We start from the raw sequence: 9,478 nt of genomic DNA, 5'->3' as shown, positions 1-9,478 counted from the left end.
TACAATTTGTTGTTTGTTCAAAACTGCAGATTCCTCAACACCTTCACATATTACGCGTGAATGGGATCGAATCCTGGCCCGGCACTAAAGATTTAATTATGTATTATCAAGCTCTATCATGAGAACACCTATCTGCTGGTGGATAATAATTTTGATTTTTAATGTATTTTCATTCGTTGTCAACACTAACGATATCTGACGTTTTTAACTCCCAGTGAGACACAGAACTATTTGCGAGATGACTGTAAGTTCAAGATGCTATTCTGAGCAGCTGGTGGAGAAAAATTCGGTAGCTGACGTCTCTTTGTGTGTAGTCAACAACGATATGTGTGGGGCTCTATTCCCAGTGAGCGCTGAACTCTTTGTCATATTATTTCAGTTCGTCGTGTCATTTAATGTTCATACATATTCTCAACTAGCTGCTCGTGAATTACTTTAATTTTTAATGTCATTTTGTGTTAAATAGTTCAAATGGTTCAAATGGCTCTGAGCACTATGGGACTTAACTTCTAAGGTCATCAGTCCCCTAGAACTTAGAACTGCTTAAACCTAACTAACCTAAGGACATCACTCACATCCATGCCCGAGGCAGGATTCGAACCTGCGACCGTAGCGGTCACGCGGTTCCAGAGTGAAGCGCCTAGAACCGCACGGCCACACCGGCCGGCCCCCACCATCTGGTATCAATGCATTACCCCATCATCCATTATATATAATCATTTTCATAGTACACTTGATATTATAGATGAGTAGGACACAAGACAGGACATAGATAATGTCCGTTTGACGTCAACAGTGTGTAACATTTTACTTTTTTTGAATAGGACAATGTTCCTCTCCAATAATTTTTAGATTAGTTACAATAAGCTTACGCTGCAAGAGAATTCGCTTGTATTTTTCAATATGTGGTCTGTTGTCGGTTTGAAGGCCTTCCATAACATCGGCAACGTAGTGCAACTCCACCGAGGGCTGTCTGGAGTAGGGTGGAGATAGCAATGTGAAAGTTGCGAGCTGTCGAAGACGATCTTCATATTCCTAATGCGATTAGGACATCGTATACTCTTGACGACGTTTAGCACCTGTGCAGTCAGTCACCCAATTTCAGAATTCATTTTGAGTAATCCTGCTAAATTCCCAAAATATTGTCTTTTTATATTGATGAGTAATATGGATAGTCGTCACGTTCATGTGCCGTCTACAACGCAAATTTAATGTTACTATCCTAGGAACTAACCTGCAATACGTTTTGTATTTCATAATCGGAACTATCTGCATTAACCGTCATCAGAACAATGTCAGGGAACAGAATCCAGCAGTGCCTTGCTACCTACTTGAGGACCTGCTTGTGTTCTAAGGAAAGGGTAGTTGCTGGTTCACATTATATTACACTAGCGAGAAGTACCGACTTTTCCTTTTCTCTGCAAACATCCAGAACTAAATTCAGTATCTAAATGCTAAGAATATATTTGCATTGTGCCAACTCAAAGATCAATAGATATGGACATAGATATAGATACAGATTTTTATATTTAAAGCCATTCTCTTTCTGCGTTGGAATAAACATCATTCATTATTTGCTTGTTCTTGTTACGATTGTTGTCATTCTCTCACTCGCAAAAGTTTTCACATTCCTATTTGGTATGCCGGCCGAAGTGGCCGTGTGGTTAAAGGCGCTGCAGTCTGGAACCGCAAGACCGCTACGGTCGCAGGTTCGAATCCTGCCCCGGGCATGGATGTTTGTGATGTCCTTAGGTTAGTTAGGTTTAACTAGTTCTAAGTTCTAGGGGACTAATAACCTCAGCAGTTGAGTCCCATAGTGCTCAGAGCCATTCCTATTTGGTATCAATGCACATGAAGAGTGGCTATGAAAGAAGGAAATACTGAATGTTACGTCATGCGGAATACACTCATTTACTTCGGCTCCTCGTGATCTACGCTACAGGAGAAGTGAGATACATAAAGTTGACAGTGTGAGGACAGACCTGGTAGCACAACTGTGCAACTACACAGTGTTACCAGATAAAATGGTGCTGCGGAATCGAAAGTGTAGTACGGACTTTGCCACAGTAGCAGACAGCTGGTAATTTAGGACCATGACCGTGGATTACACTTTGGTCAGTGCTGGTTAGAGTGCTGTAACTGTAAATGGAAGGCTTTGTTTGATAGTCTTATGCTGATGCTGTCTGAATAAATTATGCCATTGAATACAACGCGGTTTAGTTTTGAGACCTAACCCACGAGGGGGGAAGGCACAGTGGTCTGCTTCAGGAATTCCAAGCAATAAAACACAAAAAACAACCCAGGAAGGGAGACATGCATTTGGAATCTGTTCATCGTTACAGGGTCAAACAAGAGGGTAACATTACTGAAACAATGATCGGGCTACTTAGTATATAATAGAGCACACAGATTTCAAGGACGAAACGTATGAAGACGCAGACTTCCTCGTTATCAATATGTGCGGCATATCTTTCGTGTTAACGAAAGTAAATTCGCGCTTTACCTCTTCTTACGTGTCAAATGAAATGATTGCCATGAGAAATAGAATATTTGTTGACAGCGTCTCTTCTTGCTTCCATCCTTACCAACATATTTCTTCATTCTCGTGGTAATCGTGACATTCTATGTGTATGCTGCAAAAGATTGCAAGTGGACAAATTCGACATCGAGGTGCAAAGCGTTATACTCAGTTCGAATAAGCTTCCGGTGTATTTTTACTTCGTTTGTATTTTTAGATGATTATGAACGTTACGGAAAATTATCTCACATGCTTTATGTTGAATGAGAAACATTGAATGATCCGTTTTGCTTTCCCTACGTTGAAATGATATAATGTCAGCGTCAACAGCCTTCTTTCACGCCGGAAGCTGAAACTTGTATCATTCTGGATTAATGATAATTGAATGTCTCATATGTATACATAGCCCACAAGGCGACGTCAGAAACCATCAGGGGAGAACGCCGCATAAAAACCAAACGTGCGCGCGCGTCTCCACTCTGAAGAATCGTATCGGAGAATCACGGCAAGCATTTCGCTGAAGAGCTGCCTCGTCAGAGAGCCTAGAAATGGCAGCGTCGTAGCAAGTATTTGTCAACACTCTGATAGTGCATTTTCTTCCGGGTGTAGGTCGGCGTTACCTCGCTAAATTCACTTGACATTCGTTTTCCACATCGAAGACTCGTACGATATAATGCACTGCAAGATGACACAATTAGAAAGTATATTTAATTTCTGGACTCCAAGAACGGCGTTCTTCACATAAGTAACACCTGTTTGTGTGTGCATTCGGGAGGACGACGGTGCAATCCCGCGCCCGGCCATTCTGATTTATGTTTTCAATGATTTCCCTAAATCGCTTCATTCAAATGCCGGGATGGTTCCTTAGGAAGGGCACGGCCGATTTCCTTCCCCATCCTTCCCTAATCCGAGCGTGTGCTCCGTCTCTAATGACATCGTTGTCGACGGGACGTTAAAACAGTAATCTCCACCTCCTCTGTTCGGGTGTTTAAGGTTGCGTTTTGAGGCTCAGGCAAGATCGCAGTGACTATATTCCGCCTCTGGCCGCCAGTGTGTCGTTAGCTCAGAGGTTCCCTTGTGCGTTGCAGTGCTTGTACTGTAAGACATAGCAGTTCGAATCACGGTAGACGCCGCTGACTACAACCTTTTATTTTCCATTTTAATGAATGGAGTTGCAAACTGCTAGTAAAAATTTCTTATGCGAAATCTGAAGAATGCCTTTAAACATCAATCTTCGTCCGATTTCGACTTAGTAAATTAAGTTAATATCATGGATTTCTGCTTTGCAAATTCCAAGGTGCTTCACTGTAAAATAGACCCTGAAATGATTCAAACTGACTGTCAACGATATAAATTTGAGCTTTGTTCGTCATATAGGTCTAACATGTCAGAAGGTTGTTTATGAAGTGCACATGTTCATTAATGTAGTTCCCTTCTTCTAAATTTTTGCAATAGCATTTAACTGTAGACGTTTTCTAACACCGGCGTTAGCAATTCCTTTCCGTTCTCTGAAACCTTCAAAACGACAAATTTTTCTGGTTTAAATCTGATGACCTTAACTATCACTTCCGATCAACAATAAATACTTCATGAACCCATACATGGAACTCCAAATGTGCAGTGTTCCTGCACTGCTACAGAGCATGCATTGCAAGGTATTCACACAGTTTATCGCATAGACTTACCATAAGGAATGAAACAAGAACTGTAATACATTTTACACCACAGACGCTCACTCTGGCTTGACGAAAACATCCAAACATTGACCAAAAGTTGCACAAATAATTGAGTTTGAAAGGAAAAGAAACGAGGTATGAAGCATTTATAAATTCATCGAATGTAGTGAGGTGGTTTAATTTCGTCCCAGTCTATAAAATTAATTTCGGGCCATACTCAGCTCTTGCCGATTAATGTAATATAATACCCGCCTACTAATCAGGGCGTCTGTCTCCGTTGCTTTTGAGCGTGAATGGAAATTGTAGAAATTTTCTGTGGAGCAACATTTAATAATAAAGCGTTTTAAATCATCAAAAGCGATGAGCGGTAGCAGGCGCTTTCGATAAAGAACGGGGGAGTGCAGCGCCGCTGCTGTCGCCACGGCCGCTGCCAGTAGCCAGCAAATGGATCCCGGAGCTTTGCCGCATACGGCGTCCAGAGGAGGACAGTCTGCAGGAAATCTGCCGCAAAATCGTTACTGGATAAAATTTTGATATCGGTGTGTCACAAAGCGAAATAGATTGAATCTGCGCTACCATTACATTCACGTCTTCAGCATTCAGACAGAAGAGGCTATAAAAATATTTTATGCCAGCTGCTCTCGATCCACTGACATTATGAACAAAAACAACGCACGCTACCGCTAGACCACAGGCGTAATCGGCCTAGAGTTTCTCTATCATGGGACAAGTTTTCCTCCAGGAAGTGCCACAGTCTACAGTGTTGCCAGATTATGCAGATAACCGGACTTAGAGAATTAGCGAGTTGGCCAGTTTTTTTGTCTCATGTCACGATCGGCGCGGACTTAGCCTCTGAAGCGGCCGGCCGCCGGTCAAGTTTTATGTCAAAGAGTGTACATATTGTGTATGACCCGTCTCCCCCTGTAGCTTACCCCGACTATTCTCACAATTTGAAACATGTTGCAGCATTGTACATTGTCGAACGCTTTTTCCAGGTCGACAAATCCTATGAACGTGTTTTGATTTTTCTTTAGTATTGCTTCCATTATTAACCGCAACGTCAAAATAGCCTCTCTCCTGACTTTACATTACCTAAAGCCAAACTCATCGTCACCTAGTGCATCGTCAATTTTCTTTTCCATTCTTCCATACATTATTCTTGCCAGCAGCCTAGATGCATGAGCTGTTAAGCTGATTGTGCGGTGATTCTCGCACTTGTCAGCTCTTGCCATCTTCGGAATGGTGAAGATGATACTTTTCCGAAAGTCAGATTGTACGTTGCCGGACTCATACAATCTAGACACCCACGTGAGTAGTTGCAATGTTGCCACTTCCACCAATGATTTTAGAAATTCTGATAGAGTGTTATCCATTGTAACGTTCCCTGGCAGCTCACACACACTTCTAATAAAATGAAATGGCACACAGAATTGCTGAACTCAGGCGTGCACATTTGCAAATGCTTAACAACAACTGTGGCACGCCTGTTAGGAACGTGTACGGTAATGAGAACACTATGTACAGTTCATACCAACAAAAAAGCAATTCGTATGTACTGTAATTGTTTAACAAAAAATATTATTTAATTTTGTTTAAAGGACGTTGGTTATTATTGTAATATTTTCAGTAATAATAGTCTCGATGTATTTATGATTGTAATATTTCTATACTCATAATGTAATTACGAAATATGTTAATATCTGCGATGAAAAAATGTAAAATATAGCCACAGAGGAAAATAATGTTGTAAGATTACAAAGAGATATTCATTATCAGCAATACTATAAAAAGCAGTACATAATGTGTTTTCTTTGTCGTCTTCCTCGAGAGCTGAGAGAGAGAGGAACCTGTGACGTAGCATTATATGAATGAGTATACGTATTTTGTTTGTATCTATATTTAGCCGCCATTACAGGAGAAATTATAGAGGCGTGTAATTTTAATTATTGTCGTGGTCTAAATACATTATAATTTATCAAAATTGTGTATTACTAATGTAAATTAGCTTGCCCAAGTCATCTATAATACTTCTTTAAAGAATTTTCAGCATTTTTAGCGATTATCGTTGGTGTTGCTGGGCTGTGCCGCGACCGAACGATTTGCAGCGGCGGCATATTTAAAAAATTGTTCCGCTATAAAATTAACCAAACCCGTAAATCGGGGGCAGGTAAAATTAGCAGTGAATTACGAAATATTTTTCTTTTACAGCGATCCTGAGGCTGACTGAATTTATTACTGGTTTTACATTTGTGCATTCATAGGCGGATAATTAACGTTGAAGTTGTTGATCTGTTGGTTCTTTCAATTTCTAAAGCAAATAACTTAAAGGTATAGTGAAGTGTGTTTTGTCAATGAAAATTAAACGTTCAGGTCGGCTTGGCAATATTTAACCATTTTATGCTAACAGAGACAGTCTTGTGTTCCATAGCTAACGCCAGGAAGAATTCAGTAAATATTTAAAACACCCACTGCATCTAGAAAATATATGCCAAGACCGAAATACATAAAAAATTTAATTTAAATAATTTTCTAAGTCATAAATGTTATTAATCAGTTAGTTTGAATTTATCAGCATGAGATGGTTGCTAAGGTACACGTAATTTTAAACGTGCTTAATTCTGTCTAAATGAATTTTTATTACCACACGTAAAAAAAGGGTTCTACAACAAAGTTCGTACTGAAAGAGTAAATAACAAAATATTTAAAGCCATTTCTTCCCCATTTTTCCTACATTCATTTTACATAATAATAATATATATATATTTTTCTCATTAAACCATCCCTCCTGCTTTATTTTATATCAAGTTCTCCAAAGCTGTGTTAAATTCTAATTCTAGTACTGAATCCTATATCTCTTCTAAATCGAATCCTATTTCATTTTCTATCACATCAGATAAATCCCCCCCCCCCCCCTTTGAGGCTTTCAACGTATTCTTTCTATCTATCGGCTCTCTCCTCAACATTTAACGGTGAAATTCCCATAGCAATCTTAATGTTACCAAGCTCGCTTTTCTGTATGCTGAGCCTGTCCTTATGACAATCATTACTTGTTCGAAATCTTCGGGTTATTGCTGCAGTCATTTCGTCTTACCTTCCGTGCATTTCCTATTTATTTCATTTCCCACCGACTTGTGTTCGATCAATTGAATTATTTCTTCTGTTACCTATGGTTGCTTCGCAGTTACCTTCTTTGTACCTATGCTTTCTTTCTCAACTACCCTGATGGCCCTTTTGTAGAAATATCCATTCCTCTTCTACTGTACTGCTTGCTCAGATATTGCTTATGGCTGTATCTGAAGCCTTAGAGAACTTCAAGCGTATCACGTCATTTCTTAGTACTACCGTTTCCCACTTCTTTGCGTATTAATTCTTTCTAATTTCTTAAACTTCAGCCTAGTCTTCATCACTACTATATTGTGAATTGAGTCTGTGTCTGCTCCTGGGTACGCCTTACAATCGAGTATCTCATTTCGGACTCTCTGTTTCAAAAAGGTGCAATTTAACTGAAATCCTCCAGTATTACCCCACCTTTTCCAAGTATATCTCCTCCTCTTGTGATTCTTGAACGGAGTATTCGCTATTACTAGCTGAACCTTGTTACCGAACTTAATTAGTCTTTCACCTCTCTTATTCTCACCCAAGGCCATATTCTCATTTAACGGTTTCTTCTAATTCTTCCCATATAATAGCATTCCAGTCACCCATGTCAAAGAGATTTTGGCTCTGAGCACTATGCGACTTAACTTCTGAGGTCATTAGTCGCCTAGAACTTAGAACTAATTAAACCTAACTAACCTAAGGACATCACACACATCCATGCCCGAGGCAGGATTCGAACCTGCGACCGTAGCGGTCACGTGGTTCCAGACTGAAGCGCCTTTAACCGCACGGCCACACCGGCCGGCCAAAGAGATTTTCATATCCTCTTGCATACAGTATTACCCTTTCAATATATCTTCATTTTCAGCTTGCGACGTAGGCATGTATACCTGAACTATCGCTGTCGGTGTTGGTTTGCTGTCGATTCTGGTAAGAATAACCCTATCGCTGATTGTTCACAGTAACACATTCTCCGCCTCACCTTTCTGTTCGTAGCGAATCCTATTCCCGTTATACCATTTTCTGCTGCTGTTGATAATACCCTATATTCATCTGAGCAGAAATCCTTGTCTTTTTTACACTTCACTTCACTGACCCCTAATATATCTATATTGAGTCTTTGCGTTGCCCTTGCCAGATTTTATAGTTTCCCTACCAAGTTCAAGCTTCTGATATTCCATGCCCTGATTCATAGAATGTTATTATTTCATTGATTATTCAATGTTTTTTCATGGTAACCTCCACCTTGGCAATCCCCTCCCGGAGATCCGAACGGGGGACTATTTAGGAATATTTTGCTAAAGGAGAGATCATCATGACACTTCTGCATTGCCGGGCAACATGTCCCGTGGATACATGTTACGTGTCTTTAATGCAGTGGTTTCCATTGCTTCGGTATCCTCATGCCGGTGTCCTTTGTTGTTTCCTCCGCCTTTAGGGGCAGTTTCCCACCCCTAGGACAAGAACGTGCCCTGAACCTCTTTCCGCTCCTCCGCCCTCTTTGACAAGGCCGTTGGCAAAATGAGGGTGACTTCTTATGCCGAAAGTCTTCGGCCACCGACACTGATTATTAATCAAACTAAGCAGTGTCGGGATTCCGTCCCGCGATAAGTTCTGATTATTAATCAAAGGCGCTAACCCATATTTTTTAAATGATTTAATTTACGAAACGTGTACAAATTATAATTCTAGAAACTGAGTGTTATAACAACAAAGGTGGCATTCAAAGAGCAAACAAAAAAAATTAAGTCACTAATGCAGTCCCAGCTAAAAAAAGTTCTTCAATAAACGTAACTGGTTCCATTTGGTACTTCGCCATCGTCATCTGATATCTCCAACCTCTAACAGCGCCTTTGAAGGGTACCTGCAACGGAGGCTTTCTGCTTCGCTAGTGCCTCAAGGAAAATAGCAATCCTTGAAGTACCCTGTCTCCTCCTTCTCTCATCGCTGACAAGCCGGTATGTTCACCCGTAAGAGTGATGCGACACAGAACATTACCCGCAGCTTCGCACTCCCCAACTGTGTGGGTCGGGGGGTGGGAGTGGAGGGGGGGGGGGGGTAACCGAAAACACTACGTAAATAATTTGCGAAGAGCGCACGGTGTCTCAGTCTGCGTTGTAGGGCATTGTGAGCATTTTGTAGGAATCACCAGTAATCAAGCTCCTCTTTCCCTCCGTCGCTAAAG

The sequence above is a fragment of the Schistocerca nitens genome, chromosome 1 (genome assembly GCF_023898315.1).
Source record: "Schistocerca nitens isolate TAMUIC-IGC-003100 chromosome 1, iqSchNite1.1, whole genome shotgun sequence".
Classification (NCBI taxonomy): Eukaryota; Metazoa; Arthropoda; class Insecta; order Orthoptera; family Acrididae; genus Schistocerca; species Schistocerca nitens.
This window is presented reverse-complemented; position numbering follows the sequence as displayed.